This window comes from Pelodiscus sinensis, chromosome 1, assembly GCF_049634645.1.
Source record: "Pelodiscus sinensis isolate JC-2024 chromosome 1, ASM4963464v1, whole genome shotgun sequence".
Lineage (NCBI taxonomy): Eukaryota > Metazoa > Chordata > Testudines > Trionychidae > Pelodiscus > Pelodiscus sinensis.
The window spans coordinates 218,631,371-218,647,700 of record NC_134711.1 but is presented as its reverse complement, the minus strand read 5'-3'; the positions used below and the strand labels follow the sequence as shown (position 1 = coordinate 218,647,700).

The 16,330-nt window shown below is 44.3% G+C and overlaps 1 protein-coding gene across 2 annotated transcripts in view; it reads right to left on the bottom strand.

Moving 5' to 3' along the window:
• Window positions 1–16,330, bottom strand: part of PUDP (pseudouridine 5'-phosphatase) — a 121,630-nt gene that overhangs the window by 93,717 nt on the left and 11,583 nt on the right. The window lies entirely within an intron of this gene.

Sequence of the window (16,330 nt, the reverse complement as noted above, 5' to 3'; positions counted from 1 at the left end):
AAATAAAATGAATTGTTTGATTCTTAGCAGAAAAATTCTGCCAAATGTTAAAATTATTAACACCCCCCCCCCCCCCCTCACCTCACAAGTCTGAAAGCAACATAAAGACATATGAAGAGCCCGGAAAAGGGCCATAAGTAGGGAAACTAACTTTAGAGTCTTTTACATCTTGTAATATAACAGTGGGTCTAGAGGCACTGCTGAGAGGAGCAAATCAGGACAAACTGCTTAGAACCAGGGCTTCTTACAGCACACAGATGGGCTTTCTGTCTCTAAGGCACCAAACCAGTCACATAGAGAGAGCACTTCAGCTGCCAACCTAGCCAGCAGGAAGTCTCATAATCAATCACAGCCTTTCCATGTGCCACAACCAGCACACCACCTTACACAGATGAGAGGTTATGAAAACCAATCTCACCTATTCCAAACAGGTTCTCCAGTCCTCAGGGACCAGCCAATTTACACCTCAGATCTTACCCAAAAGAGCACACTGTGCCAATCCTTTAGAATCGGAAAATCTAGTGGCTTATTAATGAAAAGAAAGAAAAGGTTGAGAGTAGGATTGTTAAAGAAAGCATATTACATACATCAGTCACCAAGTTCATGATGCAGGTTCTTAGTGGAGCTATAGAGAACAGCTGGCTTAAAAGTCTCTGGAATACACCCTATGGTATGATGAGTCAACACATCCTTCCCAGCCTTAGCAAAGGTGCTTTTGAAGAGGAGGGCAGGAGTGAAGACAAAGATGGAGGCACCCCTAGGATACTTTTATAATCTTGCCCGTGCAGAGGGAAATCCACTGTTCTTCTGAGTGATGGTACCTACCAAAATGGAGCTGATCACATGATCACCATGTGCTTTTTAGGCAAGGAGCTACCGGGTATCCAGTTATGTCCTCCTCAGGCAAGAGGCCATTATGTGCTCTTCAGATGTCAATTGGCAACACTTAGCCATTATCAATGGAGCATTCACTGGGCTCCCACCTCTCCCAATAGGTAGGCAATGCCTATCACTATCTCCCAGACAGAAAACATTTTAAATGTTAAGTACAGAGCCTATACTCATACATTTACATACAAAATTATATAACTATATGAGTAGATTAGACAGAATCAGCATAGCCTAAGCTTTCATTAGACACCTCTTATAGCCCAATGCACAGAATGTGGGGCAAACATACAACAGTGGGTGCAATAATAATCTGCCTGCTCACATTAAAATCCAATAATGTGACACACTTGCAAAAGAATGACAAATGCAAGACCTCGGGAGTATAAAACAAGACTCATCCATGAAACTTTAACTTATGCCATTCAGTTCCTATAGTTTCAGCACTCTTAGTTTTCTGCAGTTTCAACAGCTGAATCAAGAGTATGTCCACACTTCAGCTGTGCTGCTGTAGCGAACAAGCTTCCTACGAGGGATGTTAGCATATCGTCGAATAAAAGGTTACCAGATTAACTGATAAATCCAGGCTTATCCTATCGACTACGTGCACTCCCACCTTCTGCTTGCTGCCTGTGATACAGAGGCAGCAGTGTCGAGGGTGAGGCGGCTTTCAAGCAGGCTCCCCATGCATGCTAGCTCTGGGGACCTGCCTGTTCCTCCCTCCCCTCCCCTCCCCCCACTGTCTCCTACAGAGGCAGCAAGGGGGAGCAGGCAGGAGCCGGCTTAAAAATTGGTTTCCCGCTGTACCAGCTCCGCAGTGCCACCTATCAGAGATAGCAGTGGGGAGGGAGGAGAGAGGCAGGGGAGGCTGCCGTGAAACAGGCTCTGTCCATGGCAAGCCTGGGCCCGCTGCAGACAAAGGCTGCTTCACGACAGCAGCACCTGTCCACGGGGGGGGGGGGGGGAGGGAAGGGGAGGGGTCTGAGCTCCCTGCAGACAAGAAGCAACTCCGCATCCCTCTTTGATACAGAGGCAGCAGCGTGAGTAGGCAGGGGACTCCCTGGGAGTGGGCCCTGAGCACACTGGCTGCTGGTGCCGCCCCCGGGGACTACAGAATAGTTGTGTAACTGCTAAGATTTCATGTGGTTACACGATTATTCAATTACAGGGATATCTAATATCCGTACCTCCCACAACAGTGGAATTTTTTTTCCATAAATGTGGGTAACCCATCTCTCCAAGAGGTAGTAGCCAGGTCGACAAATGAATTCATTTATTGATAAAGCTGTAATTAAGAGTGGGGGTAACCTAAATGCATTGCACAAGGTGGACAATTTTTCACAGCAGTGAGTGAGGTAGCTAATTTGATCTAATATTTATGTATAGTCTTGGCCTAACTAAAAAGAAAATTCTGCTATAATTCCTTGCTTCAAGACACCACCTACGGTCTAAAAAAACCCTAGTTAATGTTAGCCAGTATTTTTACATTGGTCTTTTCTACAGATATAAACACGAACTTCTACCTTCCATATGACATGATTTTACATGAAATAATTTATTATTTTGCTACAACAGTGCCTACGTGTCCCAGTCAAGGTCAGGGATCTACTATTCTTGACTCCAGCTCTTCAAACACTTGAACATTATTTGAACTTTACTACTGTGATTAGTCTTATAGAAATAAATTAGATTATTCATGGTAGTAAAGCACATGCATAAGTGTTTGCAATACTGAGGCTCTCTAGTCACGGAACATGCAAATAACAAGATGTAATTCCCAGCTTTAAGAAACTTACAGTATAAATAATAGAGTTAATCAAAATTTCACTTAAAAAAAAAAAGCTTGAGATGCCAACTGTATTTGAAATATGTGGAGGAGGGAGTTCAACCAGATATTGAGCTCGTGAAAATACTTTGAGCACAAAAAAAACCCCAAAACCAACATTGAGACAACTTTTCAAAATTTTCAACTAATATTGTTTTAATTCCACGGTGGTTTTTGTTTGTTTGTTTTTATTTCTGTTGTTTTCTTGACCTATTCTTCTAAACAGCCAAGCCAAACAATAGAGTAAGAGTAGAGTTCCATTAGCTTCAATCAAGATGCAGTAGACTATTTCTGCATATCTTTTTAATTTGGTACACATATGTTTTGACAGAGAAATAAGAGGATATTTTTTGGAAGGGGGAATAGGTTATATAATTTTTTAATGGTAAAACATATTTATAAAGAAAATTAGAGAGCAGTAATGAATAGTAATTATGTTAGGTCTACAGTTGACTTGGCATGAAGTATCTAGGACTGTAAAAGGCCAGGATTCAGTCTCCAAGGTAAAGGCACTGGATGTGAAGTATAAACTGATAGAACCCTGTGCTGACACAAATGTCTACCTGCGGATGTGGATGTCCACGGACAGATGTCAGTATCTTCTGATCTGCAGATCTCTAAAACCAAGAGACACCATAGGAAAAGGAGAGAAACATGGTCCTGCCGCTCCTGTGAGCCAGTACCCCGATGTTGGCAGTTCCTCTCGGCTGTGCGGCTGTACCCTCACCAGTCCAGCTACCTGGCTGCATGTGGTACAGCCACTAGACTGGGAAAAGCTGCCAGCACAGGGAGGTGGCTCATTGGAACAGCAGGACCACATTCCTCTCCTTTGTCCATAGCGTCTCCTGGGAGCAGAACTCTGCAGAGAAGTGGATACTAATGTCTTTCTGTGGCTATCCACATCCACGGGTAGACATTCGTATCTGCGCAGGGCTCTATAAATTAACTTTGAAAAATATCTTCTGTAACATATGCTGCTCATGTAATTAGCATCTTTCCAAACTGTGTGCCGGTACATTCCTTTCTATCATATACGTCAAACTTGCAATCCACAAAATAAAGATGGCCATTCTTTTTATTAAATATCCTAAAATGAGACTATGGAATATATCTTGAAGCTCAGAAAGAGGACGGAAGAAACAATATTATAATTTTTAGTCTACTATTTACCACTGAATGGTAAAACTGCCAGAGAAAAGTATATCAGACATTTTTCGAGCTGTACATCCAGTCAAACATGGTTACCTTAGGTACTCACCTTTGGATAGGGCAAAGAGAAAAGAATAAAAAATATGCAAGTTGCTAAGGAAAGAGATTATAGTAACCAAAGTATTTTTTGTTCTGTAAAAAGCATGTTTAGTGTCTACTAGCCCTGCACCAGAGGTAGCTGTCTCCTAGGCTGTCCATTTCCACTAATAAGGCCTCTCAATAGTGGCTTTTAAAGAGATGGGAAATTCAAGCACGAAATAGCAAATCTATCATAAGATTCCATTAACAAGCTGTTTTAGTGCTGGGAGTTCTTCCGCATGAATGGCAAACCTAGCTGCAGATACAGTTTACAGGATTAAATTCTATGAGATACTGCCATCACAGAGAATGCATATCTGACTCTTCTAAATACTACTGCGTATAAAAGATACTTTTAATCACTAATTTTGTTGCACGCTGGCAGGAGGCTTTTTTCTTCATTACAATGACACTGTTCATGCTGCTATTGTTGAGGCGCATCAACACTCTTGTAAGCCTTGTATTTTAAGAGCTTTATAACTTGGCAACAAAAAGCAAAACAAAATTAAAAGCTACAAGAGAGTGTGTGCACAGTTTCTTCATTAGAAAAGTGATTCCTTCTGCAAGCTTCCTACTTTTTACTGAAAATTTCTTATCTGTCTATGGATAGACAAAATCAGATTTCCAGTGACTTCAGCGGTAATCAGAACAGTTCCTAGTATGAATGGGCAGCAATTAAAACTGCCATTATAAACCAAAGTCTTCACAATGTATTACAGTCACTAGAGTGCAAACTTAGGTTTAATCAATAGACTGCAATTCACTCAAAGGCTTCATTACCGACACCGTGGTTTAATTTGCTATAGATTCGAATGAGTCTGTCTGTCTCTGTGTCTGTTTGTTCAAGAACTCCTAAATGGTAAGAGAGAGGCCCTTGAAAGTCAGTACAGGCAGTCCCCGGGTTACGTACAAGATAGGGACTGTAGGTTTGTTCTTAAGTTGAATCTGTATGTAAGTCGGAACTGGCGTCCAGATTCAGCCGCTGCTGAAACTGACCGCCAGTTCTGACTTACATACAGAATCAACTTAAGAACCCCAAGCGTCCCTAAGTCAGCTGCTGCTGAAACTGATCAGCAGCTGATTCCAGGAAGCCCGGGGCAGAGCAACTCTGCCTCGGGCTTCCTGTAGTCAGCGCTGGTCAGTTTCAGCAACGGCTAAATCAGGACGCCTGGGGCAGAGCAGCTGGGGTGCTGCTGGGTTGGTCCAGTAGCGCCGCTCCTCGGTGCTACTGGACCAACCCAGCAGCACCCCAGCTGCTCTGCCCCAGGCGTCCTGATTCAGCCGCTGCTGAAACTGACCAGCAGCGGCTGAATCAGGACCAGAGCAGCTGGGGTGCTGCTGGGTTGGTCCAGTAGCGCCCAGAGCGGCGCTGCGGGACCAACCGGCAGCGCCCCAGCTGCTCTGCCACAGGTGTCCAGAGAAAAGCCTAGTCTGCTGGGGGGGGTGTACTAGCTGCGCCCCCCCCACCCCAGCAGACCAGGAAGACGCTGGTGGCGGACTGAGATGCACCGCGGTCCCGCCGCCAGGCTCCTCCGCGACTTTGCTCCCAGTCTCCCTGGAGACCAGCAGACCAGGGAGACTGGGAGCAAAGCCTCTGAGGACTCCGGGGCAGCCCCGTTTGTAACTGCCTGTATACAGCTTCCTCTTATCAAATCTTAAAGCAAGGGAAGGGTTTGGTTGAGCCAGGAAAATTGGATGTGTCTGGAATGGGACTGCTTCTCAGAAAACCATACAGAAAAGAGGCAGAATCACTGGACAGATGAAAGGGACTAGTTGGGGGCAAATCCCTCTCCTCCCTCCCCCTGACATCCAGGACTGCTCCAGCTCCAAGTCTTCTACTCCCTGACATTCTTTAGGGAAGGCATTGGGACTAGAGCTCCCCTCTCCCCATTCACAGGGGAACTCTGCTGGTTGTTCCCTTTCGTCAGGAAAGAGGGGAAAGCGCACATTCTGCTTCACTCCTCACTCTGGCTGGGGAGTGCAGGGGCTGATGAACTTGCTGAATTGACTGTGGATAGGCTCTTCTCACCTGGCTCAAAGCTGCTGAGGTGAGAAAGGGCTGGGATTGTCCTCTCTCCCCGGGGCAGCCTGCACACTGAACTCCTCATACCCAGGTCCATCCCAGAGCAACAATTTAAATGAAAAACAAAAATTAATTCAGTTAAGGACCTGAGCAATGCTGAGTAAATCTTCAATAATACATATATCAAACTTGGGCCTCCAATGGACAAGTGTTCCGAGGCCTCCACCTCTCAGTTATTCTATTTCTAGGTGACAACACAGGAAATCTCAATATGTGCGATACTCCTACTCCTGTGGTATTGTATTACGCCTATTCATTCTATACCTCATAAACTCTTTTCCCTCAAATATTCTTTGACAAATTCATAAATCTGTTCGCAAATGTAAGGCAAAGGCTTCCTGGAAGTGGCGCCTTGTCCCTCCTGTTCCTATTCTCTAGGAATTGTGGCTCATGATAGTTGTTGGGGTGGCAGCACATACTGCACAGAATTGCCTGGCTGCCCTTATATCTAGGAGCCAAGGGACATGCTGACCCTTGTGGGGAGTCCCACGAGGTAAGCACCATCTGGAGTCTGCACACCAAAGTAGGGGTGCTAATATGTGTTTAACAAAATAATTGTGTAACGGTTGACCATGTCAGCGGTTACACAGTTAGACACAGGGGCAGCAGCTCTCACCTGCCATCCCCCACGCTACTCCCTCTGATACTGAGGCAGCAGCATGGTGGGTGGAGGAAAGGAGAAGAGACAGATGGTTCCATGGGAGCTGATGTGCAAGGGGAGCAGGTTTAGAATTTTTCAGTGGTTACATAATTACATGCTTAAATGCATTTTAACATCCCTACTCCAGAGTCAGCAACCCCAGACGAAGCCCTCATCCCCTCTCACATACCAACTCCTGCCCTAGCCTGGGTGAAGGTGAGCAACAGGGAGAGAGGGGGAGATGGAGTAAGTGAGGTGAGGTCTCAGAGATGGGGCCAGGAAGTAGTGTGCAATTAGAAAACTGGCAACGCTAAGGAGAAGGTAAGAAAAGGCTTTACTTAAGATTACACCTTATCCAAATCAGAAGATTAACGAGCTGGAATACACAAGAAGAACAGGAATGGGGAGGTAGAAGGGGGAATAACCACTCTTTCTAATTATTTTCCTTCTACTATTTCTTTCAAGGGAAGATAGGCCTGGAAAGAAATAGTAGAAGGAAAGGAATTAGAAACTGTATTCATGTTTCCCTTTAAACTAACTTGAGATTTATCTGTGAATAGGACTCGGGCATCACTGATAAAACAAATCCCTCCCATATACCACCACAGTAGCAAGAGAAGTTCACTGAAAATTCAGAAAATAACTGAAAAACATAAGGTCTCAATTGAAAAATAGTGAATAACTGCTTTAACACTGTCTGTCAGGTTAGAAAGGAAAGGAGAGAGAAAAGAGAATGTGCAGCATTCTAATACCCAAATGCCCTATCATGAAGGAGCATAGGGAGGGAGGGAAAAATCTTCATTACGATTTGCTTAAAAAAACACCACATGTGTCTTTACTGGCCAATCCCCAGAAGCTTTTCTTTTTTTCTCTTCCCATTACTGGCAACAATTTCCCCTTTTTCCATCAAAATGTAGAAAATTGTCTACTGCTTATAAAGTGCTCAGCTAAAAGACACTCATCAAGGGTAACATTCCAGATTTTGGGGTGAGAGAGATCCTGAAATCACAGTTAAAGTCGCTACTCAGGCACGTGAAAACTCTAATTTTCCTCCCAAATGACTTAGATACTAGCTGACAGGAGCACTGTATAGGAAACCCTTGCCACTCATGGTGCAGGCATTCCTGGCACTACTGCACATAGTGCAATTCACAAATATTGGGAGCCACAGGGAACTGATTGCTACTCAGGGCAGCCCCAGAGAACACCATGGCTCCCTGCAGCTGTGGTGAATTCCCCACAGTGCCTGGCACCCGCAGGCTGAGACAGGAGACTCCTGTGAATATGTAGAATGGCAAATAGCAATTCTGCGAATCATGAGGGTGTCCTGTAACTAATTCTGACAAAGAAAAAAATATTAGTAGAGCCCCAAAAATCTGTGGATATCTGCTTTATATCCCGGGCTCTCTGCATCCACAGATAGATGCTCATGTTTGTAGATCTAGATTAAAAAATTATATCCGCATCTGTAACTCTGGAAATTTGCAGATATTAATTTTCACTATTTGCTATATATTTGTCGGTGTGAATGAGGAAATCCACATTTGCTATATACTCATAGATGTGAATGAGAATATCCACAGCTCATTTTTGCAGATACAGACGTGGATATGGATACCAATTTTGTATCTGTGCATAACTCTACATATTAGTTTTGCTCTAATACTAACATGTTCGGACATCTTGCATCAAGTAACTTAAGTAAATTTGGTTTAGGAGGGCTGCCCTTACCCACATGCAGAATACACAGCTGCATAGGATACGAAAAACTGTGGGGCACCATTGAGTCTTAATGTCGAACCCTCTGCCTTTTCTTATACCTGTTCTGTAGCTGCTACAGCCTGGGAAACTTTCTTACAGAGATGAACTAGTTAACTTAAAAGTGAAATAGTCTTCTAGCAGACTTATTATCAGAACATTGAACCTGTGAAAGATATTCAAGTGGTAATAAAACCAATTAGCAGGTGAATACTGTCAGTTTCTGAATTTACTGTGTTAGTATGCATGACCATAATTGAAAATTTGCTTAAAAAATACATAATGTGTTGAAGATTATAAAATCATATTTTAAAAAAATCATCCCTCCCTATCGGGTTGTTGCTGGGCAAAAGGACACCAGTTTAATAATACTGCTTAGAGCCCCATAAATCCTAAGGGAAGCCCTGTGGGTTAGGTTTAAAATTTTAATGCATACTCTTAATTGTATTCAAGAGATAGTAACATAGTAAGACAACTGTAGAAAAATCTAGATTACTTCTATCAATTAGGCTACGTTTTTGCAGTTCACCACACTTGGAATATATCATTTAAATTTTGGAAACGTGTGACTAGGGGTAGGCCCTGTGTGTTTATAAGGAACCATCTTGCAGCTGGATGGGTGTAACCATAGCACAAAAGATAGACTAGAATGTAATTTTAAACAGGAGTACAACTGACTTCTGTAACTTTGTCAATCCCAAATGTTCAAAGCTCATGACTCAGGCTAATCAAAAATCATGAGATTATGCAAAAAGAGTAGATTTGGTTTTCTTTTTACTTGCTTGCTACTTTTTCAGCCTTCAGGGTGCATTGGGATCAAATTATAAAGGCTTCTCCACATCTGTGAGGTCTAAAAATTTCATTTTCCTTTAAAAATGAAGGCTGAAATAATAACATATGTACTTGACTCCAGGAGCTGGGGCTTAAAGGAAAACAATAATTGTCACAGGGTGCATGACATCTGTTTAAAAGCTAATTACTTTCCTGAAGGCTCCTAAACACAACCCTATAGAGTTGCAGTTATCACTGAAAAACATTTAAAAACAAACACCATGAAAATGTCATATTTTAATAATGAAGGGAAAAATATATCCAACAGGGACTCTGCAGGCAGGAAAGGGAAATAAACAGGCATAGGAGCTCTAGGCAACTTTTCTTTCAGAAAAAAATTGTAAGGTCAAATCTTCTAGTCTGTAATCAGGTAAAACTTCTATTGCCATCAACCCCTCCATTCAGAGATGTGGACATATGTTCTATAAACTACACACTTCATACTTAAATATCTGAGCCATTTTATCCAAGGCTACCCATTTTATGTGCATTGGCTCAGGGAGCACATTTACTGGTATATTCTAAACAGTGCTGAGCACACAGATGGTGACCAGTGAATAATACAAATCATGACAATAAGCATCAATGTTATGAACCCTGTAGATGCCATTTCTGTTCTTTTTTTCCTGGTACTGGCCTGAAAACTGCCAAAACCCTAAGAATTTGAGGCATAAATGCATCTCATATTTATACAACACCTTTTCATTCCTTCCTTTCCCAAGCAACAAAAAATCCCCCAAACAAAATATTTTTTCAATGTAAAATTTTACAACAGCTTTTCCTGTACAATCCAGCTTCTCTGTTTTACTCCCCTTAGATTCCTTGTTTTTGCTGCATACAGCAAAAAGATAAGGTTTGTCTATGGATAGGGAGTTAGCCCTGAGAGACCTATTCTCTATTTCCCCCATGGACTTCCTGTATGACCTGAGGCCAGTGCCTTAGGGAGAGTGTTTCAATGTTTTTTAAGCACCAAAAGATAAGGTAGGCATCTATTGGGGTTTACAAAGCACCTAACATTCTAAGTAGTTTAGAAAATCTTAGTAGGTACTCAAATACAACCAGATTTTCAAAAGCAGGTCTCTCTGTGCCTCAGTTTCCCATTTGTACAATGGGAATAATAGAATTGCTCTCTCTTACAGAAGGGATATTGGGGTAGTGGGGAAACAAACATTAGACCTTGTCAGGCACCGAGACACTACAGTGATGGGGCCACCCACACACTGGAACAGTGGGAATTTCTTTACATCATTGGTTTTCAACCATGGGAATGCACAGTGAACCATGGGAATGCACACTGAGGGCACAGTGAACTATCAATTCATCTTTATTTTTGCCTAGTTTCACAACACGCTAACTAAAAAGTACTAATAAAATCAGCAAAATGTAAAAATTGATACAATCACTTGTTTATACTGCTCTATACACAATACCAGGAGTGGCCAACCTGAGCCTGAGGACCCAGAATTTAAGAACATAAGAATGGCCGTATTGGGTCAGACCAAAGGTCCATCTAGCCCAGTATCCTGTCTGCTGACAGTGGCCAGCACCAGGTGCCCCAGAGAGGGTGGACCAAAGACAATGATCAAGTGATTTGTCTCCTGCCATCCCTCTCCAGCCTCTGACAAACAAGGCCAAGGACACCATTTTATCCCCTGGCTAATAGCCTTTTATGGACCTAACCTCCATGAAATTATCTAGCTTCTCTTTAAACTCTATTATAGTCCTAGCCTTCACAGCTCCTCTGGCAAGGAGTTCCACAGGTTATCTATACACTGTGTGAAGAAGAATTTACCAATGTACATTGAGAAGGGCTGCTGACATATGGCTGTGGCTCTGTCATGAGTACTCCCCTATCCCCATTTTCCCATCTGCCATCAGCTCTGCCAATCAGCATCTCTTCCCTTCCTTCTCTGCACCTCCTGCCCACTGGTAACCCCACTGATTGGTGCACCCTCCTCCTTCCTGGAACCTCCCGCCCACTGTTCCCAGCTATTTCATGACCTGCAGGAGGCAGTGGGAGGAGAAGGGGAGGAATGAGGATGCAGCAGATTCAGGGAAGGGAAGGAACAGGGGCTTTGGAGGAAGGATTGGAGTGGGGGAAGAATCTACAAGCTGGGGGATTGGGAAGTGAGCACTACCGCCTGCCCTCCATCCCAGCACATTGGAAAGTGGATGTGTACAGCTCCAGCCATGCAGTTGGTACCTATGCAAGTAGTTTTTAAAAAACTGTGCTATTACCTTTTCCTGCAACAGTAAAATTGCAAGCGCATGGCAGACAATGGAAAAGACCTTTGAATAATCTCTGTGTTGCCTCTTTCCTGCTCTGATACTCTAGACTCAAGATTTTCAACTAAAAGGATTCTAATCTGACTTGAGGGCATTGCAATGTTTAGAGCCTTCCACAGGTACAAAATCTGTATCCACATCAGAACTACAATTTTCAAAATTGGATTAGGGATGTAAGCAACTAGTCATCTATCTAATGAGCAAATGCTTATTGGATAGTCGACTAGGGTCTTGACTAATCGCTCCCCCGTTGCCTCTATCAGAGAAAGGCACCAAGAGAGGAGCAAGATCCGGTGCTGGGGAGGAGCCATCTTAAAAGCTGGCTTCCACAGCACCTTCCACAGCAGGGAACTGGTGGCACTTCTGCCTATGAAATATTGATATATTTCAAAAGCAGAAGTGCTGCCGGGAGCCAAGGGTGAGCTGGAGACTCAAAAGTTCCCCACGGGCTCTGCACTCCCAGTGGTGCTTTGCTTTTGAAATGTAGCAAGAGCCTTACTCACAAGGGATAAAATTCTGGGCAGTGCTAAGGTCAGTGACAGAACTTCCATTAACTTCAATGAAGACAGGAATTCACCCAACTTCTTTATCATAAGTTGCTAATGACTCACATATGAAGGTGTGCCTTTCTGATTGTTTCAGTAACTGTAAGCATTTGTAATTGCGTGTCCTTTGTCAGTACACACAATAGATTCAAATGTTGCTAATTAGTATATTGCATCATCTTTTATTAAAAGCAAATAGAAAATCAGAGGCGGGAGTGTATAACAGAAAATGCCACATTTTTCTCTACAGGAGATTCAAATCTACCCATTACCTTTTTGTTTACTGCATCTTCTGATTATTTATATCCAAAAGCAAAATAATTTGAAAATTATATTAACACAGCATATGTAGCTGTAATAACAGATCAACACATTCACCTACAATGGGAGTCCTGAAATCCATACTAAGATGAGGTTTGATTTTAAGTGCTGAGCACTCACATATCCCATGAAACTGTGAATGTTCAGCAGTGCTGAACAGAGAAAAGTTTTACAACATTCCAATTTATAGCATAAGAAGATTCATTCCTAAAACAAAGCCATAATAAGGAGCAATTTGCAGAGGACTCATTGCTATATACTATAATACAGGAGAAATAGGAAAGACTTTTAGGCTTTGTGTACACTGCAGGGTTTTTGTGCAAGAAGCCTTTTATGGAAGAGATCTTCTGCAAAAACTTCTTGCGCAAAAGCATGTCCAGATCTTAAAGCTCATCACAAAAGCTATGTGCTCTTGTGCAAGAAAGCTCTGATGGCCATTCACAGAATGCCAAGAACTACTGCGCAAAAAAGAGTTATTCCTTGTGGGAAGAGGAGTAACCATACCACTAAAAGCCTTCTCTTCTGCCGAATTACTTGCGCAAAAGCACGCTTGAGGTATGGACACTCCGCCGGTTTTTGCACAAAAATGGCTGGTTTTGTGCAAAAACCTTGTAGTGTAGACATAGCCTTAATATTTCATTCAGTATTAAATAAAAGTACAGGCAGTCCCCGAGTTACATAAGTCGGATCCGCAGTTACGAACGGGGCGTTCCTCTCCCTGGTCTCCAGCAGACCAGGGAGAGGAAGCAAAGCAGCGGAACACGTGGGCAGCGGACAGGGCTGTCCGCTGCCCACGCGCGCCGAGGCTTGGCTCTGCTTTGCCCCCCCCCCCCCCGTCCCCCTGGTCTGCAGACCAGGGGGACGGGGGGGGGGGACGGGAGGCAAGGCAGAGCCAAGCTGCGGAGCGCCCGGCCAGCTGACAGCTCAGACGCGTCTGGGCTGTCAGCTGATCGCGTGCTCCGCGGCTTGGCTCTGCTTTGCCCCCCCCCCATCCCCCTGGTCTGCAGACCAGGGGGACCGGGGGGGGGGGGGGGGGGGGGGCAAAGCAGAGCAAAGCCATGGAGCCCGAGGGCAGCAGGCCAGCCACGGCGCGTCTGGGTTGTCCCGCTGCCCCCGTGCTCCATGGCTTTTCTCCGGACACCTCTGGTACAGCAGCTGGGGCGCTGCCAGTTGGTCCCGTAGCGTCGCTCTGGGTGCTACTGGACCAACTGGGCAGCACCCCAGCTGTTCTGCCCCAGGCGTCCTGATTCAGCCACTGCTGGTCAGATTCAGCAGCGGCTGAATCAGGACGCCTGGGGCAGAGCAGCTTGGGTGCTGCTGGGTTGGTCCAGTAGCGCCGAGGAGCGGCGGCGCTACTGGACCAACCCAGCAGCACCCCAGCTGCTCTGCCCCAGGCGTCCCCAAGTCAGCCGCTGCTGAAACTGACCAGTGGCTGACTACAGGAAGCCCCTGCCCCGGGCTTCCTGGAATCAGCCGCTGATCAGTTTCAGCAGCAGCTGACTTGGGGATGCCTGGGGTTCTTAAGTTGAATCTGTATGTAAGTCAGAACTGGCGTCCAGATTCGGCCGCTGTTGAAACTGATCAGTTTCAGCAGCGGCTGAATCTGGATGCCAGTTCCGACTTACATACAGATTCAACTTAAGAACAAACCTACAGTCCCTATCTTGTACGTAACCCGGGGACTGCCTGTATGTGCACATATGCGTGTTCTAATACAGAATTTCCATCAACGTCCTATTTACAAACACCTTTCAGGTTACTTGTGCATGATGTACTAAATAAAGAAAGGGTAAACATTAACTCTTTGTCTTGTATTTGTGTTGATAATGCTGCCAAGGAAACAAATACAAATTCACATGCACAGAATAATAATCCCAACTGAATGAATCAGTTAATTCCTTCTGTCCTTCCTTTCAGCTGTTCCTCCAGATAACTGAAAGTTTACACACTGACTCAACTTGTACTACTGACAGGTCATCTTATCACACTTTGTCATTTTTGATGGAACACAGCCAGGTATTGAACTATAGAACAAAAGTGCATGCTTCATTATTTTTAATAATAATACCCACAACTGACCCCTCCCCCAATCTACTATTCAGTATCAGCATTTTTATTATGCTTTACTTTACATGGAAATAGACTGAGATTACTTTTTGGTCTGGAAAAATACCAAACCTTATTAAAATGCACACTGAGTTTCACATTTGGCTCTAGTATACTTTGCTATCTATTTGAGCATGCACATCCACATTTATAGTACAGGTTGAACTTCTGAAATCCAGTACTCTCTGGTCCAGCAACATCTGTGGTCCTGGGAGCTTAATGGCAGGAGGGCCAACAGCTGGGCTAGAGCCCCACAAAAGTGCTAGGGCCAGACCGGAGAATCCCAGCAGGCTGTGGCAGAGCAGGGCCGGAGGAAGAAATGTGGCCACCCATGGCAACACAGAGAGAAGTGTGGCTGCTGGCAGAAGAGCAGGACCAGGAAACCGTGGCAGTACAGCGCCAGGGCCTGGAGAACCTGGATGCCCATGGCAGTCCTGGGCCAAGAGGCCAATGGCAGCAGGGTGGACAACCTGACTGGGGAGGAGGTCAACTGTCTTGGGGTCAGTGGCAGGGGACACCTCACCTGGTCCAGAAAATTATCTTGTATGGTACCGTAAGGTCCCGACTTTGCTGGATCAGGGAGATACAACCTGTACAGGTAGCAGTAAAAGAACAGATACTCCCCCAGCCTATGTGGATACACTTGCAGGACATAGCCTTAAATTATTACTGAACAGCATAGCACTTTCAGAAGAAATAATGCAGAGGATTCAGGGAAAAAAGGGGATTATGGAACTGGATGGGAGAAGACTTTTTGAAAGGCCAGAGCACTGGGGGCGCAAATAGGAAAGTTTGATAAGTACTGGACTAGTACAAGGGAGTCTGCTATAACCAGAAGTGAAACTGGCTAAATTATTCTCAAGCGTCCAAGCTAAACTAAAAGTAAGCAAATGGCATTGACTTTGAAAAGTGGTTTGCATTGTTAAATTTAATTTTTGACCAGCTGAAATAATATTTGTCACATAAGTGAGATAATCTGTTTTCTTTTTGTTAAATTACGATTTATAACTTGACAAAAAAATCCAAGTAGAAACATTTAACAGCAGCAAGTACACAGCAGCAAGTACAGCACTAAGGCTATGTCTACAGTTGCACCTGATTGATAAAACTTTTATTATTCACAGGTTGTTATAAAAAACCCAAAACCGTGACCTATAAACTTTTGCCATGACAAGTGAAAGTGTGAACACTGCTTTGTCGGCGAGAGAGATTTGTTGCCAACAAAATGAAACCTTTTTGTTTGGGGTGGAAGTATTTTGTTGGCAAAAGTGCTGACAAACAGTGCTCGCACACACTGACTTTCAGCGACAGGACTGTGTCTGCACGGACTTATCACTAAAAGCTGCTTAGTGTAGACTACCCTAATTTCCACTTCAAACCCTGAATCTGCAACATGCTGCTAACAGAGGGATCTCTGCACTCCTGCCTAGGGATGTGAATGGTTAACAGGTGAGGCTCACCGGTCATGGTTAACCAGTGGGGGCTGGAGCAACTCCCTACCGGTAGGGGGCTGCTCCAGCCCTTCAAGGGGCCCATCGCAGCCCAGCCCCAACTGTGGCAGGCCCAGCCAGGCACCCTGCATGCAGGGTCACTCTAGCCAGGCCAGAGCAGCTTCCCTCCACAGTGGGCCCAGTTGGGGCACACAACAGGCAAGGACACTCTAGCCTGTCCAGAGTAGCTCCTGTCCATTGCTCCACCTTCCCCGTTTAATCGATTAAACATAATGTTTAACTGGCTAACTAATTAAACAAAATTTTACA